This window comes from Montipora capricornis, chromosome 1 (assembly GCF_036669925.1).
Source record: "Montipora capricornis isolate CH-2021 chromosome 1, ASM3666992v2, whole genome shotgun sequence".
Classification (NCBI taxonomy): Eukaryota; Metazoa; Cnidaria; class Anthozoa; order Scleractinia; family Acroporidae; genus Montipora; species Montipora capricornis.
Window position 1 is genome coordinate 33,374,675 of NC_090883.1, and position 2,500 is coordinate 33,377,174.

Below are 2,500 nucleotides of genomic sequence, written 5' to 3' on the forward strand. Positions count from 1 at the left end.
TAGCTTTTGCAGCAATTGCAAGCACGGGTGTCCTCCAAGACAGATATTAGAAATGGTTACACCTGACCAAGAAGTTTATGCGAGATTTTTATGTTATGTTAAGATGTTTGTGTTTATGTTTTGTAAATGTCTTTAGACTGTTGAGAGCAGTTCAAGCGATCTTTGTATGGAAAGAAGGATTTGACGCCAACGCAACAGTGAAAAATGTAAGAAAGGAAATTGTAACAAAGGATTAGCTTGAATTTGAACGTAGGCGAGATGACTGGATACCCTCGAGTGCTAGCTACGTGACTACAAAACTACACCCCTACGGCAATAGGACCATCTGCGATGAATACATTCATGTCCGCGGAAAAAAGGATAAAAGCCGAACGTTTTTCGCAACCAGTATTTTTCACCAACGCTGTCGTTTAGTCGCAGTAACCGCCTGTTACTTAAAGAAAGCCAGCTGTAAAAGATTATGAAGACATTTCGTCAGGATTCAGCGAGCGACGGCTAAAATTTACACCATTATGAAGTTTCTATTTGCCTGATGTCCATTGAAGTATTTTTCTTTTGTCTTTTCCTTTATGTGCAATAATTCACAAAATGTTGACCGACTGGGGCCGATTGTAAATTTTACTTGTTGACACTACAACTACAGCTAATGTAACAAAAATTCTTTCCCACATAGCAATGACACAGACATCCTACACCCTGTCGCTGAGCACCGGCACACCAAAAATACCTGTCACTTTCCAAGCATTTATTGTCAATTTCAATTACAAATAACAGTCATAACATATTCAACAATCAGACAGACAATACTAATCGATTCATCATCCATAAGCTAGGACATCGATGTCCTCTCTGTTGACTATTTTTCAGGTGTATAGGACAACTGCAGACGTACGCAGACCGCAGACTGCCTACAAATAGTGCAAATAGTATGCAAGTGTAAGCACTCATTTTAAAACGGTTTGCTTTTAATAACTGTGATTTAGGGTTAGTCTCCAGTCTGCGGTCTCAGAGCTCTCAAGTCTTAAAGTTTCCAAAGAGTGAGAAACTTGCTGTGTCCGGTGTTTCTTGTGCCGGAGGCGCCAAAAACTTCTAGGGGGGTCCGGGGGCATGCTCCCCCGGATAATGTTTGAAATTTGAACGACTCAAATCGCTGGAAATGCACCGTCGAGTTCGCCGTTTTGGTCAGCCTGAGCTAACATATCGGCCTATACTTCGTATATTAACGTGTGAAACTCCTGCAGAAACAAAAAAAAAATGGTCGCACCCGAACAGATGGAGCATTGGCCGGCGTTCTGTGACAGTGAGGGAAGGAATTCAGAATTCATGAGCACTTCTGAAAGCTTAAAAGGTAGAGTTACCTACCAGAAGAGTGCCAATGCGTGAGAAATGCTCGTGTCGGCGTGAGATTACATCGAAATGCGTGAGACTCGTGCTCAATGCGTGACACTTGAGAGCTCTGCCGGGTCTGCAGTCTGTAAGTGTCCGACACTGCTTTTTTTCCTAGCTGATTTGTAAAACATGTTAAAAAATGATACAAAATAATCCTGTTTCTTTTCACTCAGCCTCCTTTGCAGGCCACTTGAGGAGCAACAGGATTGTCAGATGGTTTTCGCAGCAGGTGGGTGTGAATTTATTTTATCTGCTAACCACCAGAGCAGTAGTGGGTGATTTTTTTGCAAAACGTTTTCCCATCAGGGTATGAGTTATGCAATAACACTTAATAACATCTGTTAATAACAGATGGTATGCACCAAACTGGTTAAACTGAGCCTGAACATTTACTCACAGAATTCACAATAATTCCTTCCCGGAAATCCTGCTTAAACTGACGAGCTTGTGCCATGGTGAGGGAAATTACCCCTATTTTAGACACCCTATAAGCTGATAAATCCAACGAGTAATAAAATCAGAGCCATATGTAATTGAAAACAGAGAGTATGATGACCACGATGAGAAGAGTGGCTCTGATGATGACGATGATGATGTGTTATATTGGTATTATTTGCAATACAAGAAAATAAGTAAACCCTTTTAGTTTGTCATGATTGGTTAACTCAAGGGTGATCAGCTTCGCACTACTCACCTCCAACCAAAAGGGCTTCTATATTTTCTGTTTTGGTGAGTAATGTTTTGGTCAGTTTCAAGTTATTCAGCTTGTGTAGTTTTGTTATTTAATAGTAATAGCAGCAGTTACACTAGCAACCTTTGTGGCTTTCCTAATGGTGTTTTTATTAGAATCCACCTTGCGCTTACCTCCGGTTTCTGTAGCATGAAGAGACTAGGAGTATTCCTACTCCCCCCTGGATGGGATGCTAGTCCATCGCAGGGTTACCCCCAGCATTAAATTCACCGGTACCCATTTATACACCTGGGTGGAGAGAGGCACCGTGAGAGTAAAGTGTCTTGCCCCCGGCCAGGACCCGAACCGAACCTGGACCACGCGATCTGGAATCGAGCGCACTAACCATGAGGCCACCGCGCCTCCCAACCCTTAGGACTT

At 42.4% G+C, this 2,500-nt stretch overlaps 1 protein-coding gene and 1 long non-coding RNA gene across 9 annotated transcripts in view; both read right to left on the reverse strand.

Annotated features, from left to right (window-relative positions):
* Positions 1 to 736: 736 nt before the first annotated feature.
* Positions 737 to 2,500, reverse strand: part of LOC138039931 (uncharacterized) — a 141,375-nt gene continuing 139,611 nt past the window's right edge. For all 5 annotated transcript variants that reach the window (XR_011130656.1, XR_011130660.1, XR_011130658.1 and 2 more), the window contains one exon: positions 737 to 1,881. This is a non-coding gene — a long non-coding RNA (uncharacterized lncRNA). The remainder of the gene's footprint in view (positions 1,882 to 2,500) is intronic.
* Positions 1,888 to 2,500, reverse strand: part of LOC138039499 (coiled-coil domain-containing protein 93-like) — a 23,270-nt gene continuing 22,657 nt past the window's right edge. For all 4 annotated transcript variants that reach the window (XM_068885522.1, XM_068885521.1, XM_068885520.1 and 1 more), the window contains one exon: positions 1,888 to 2,500. This exon is cut by the window's right edge and continues 421 nt beyond it. The gene's annotated coding sequence lies outside the window, so the exon portion shown is untranslated.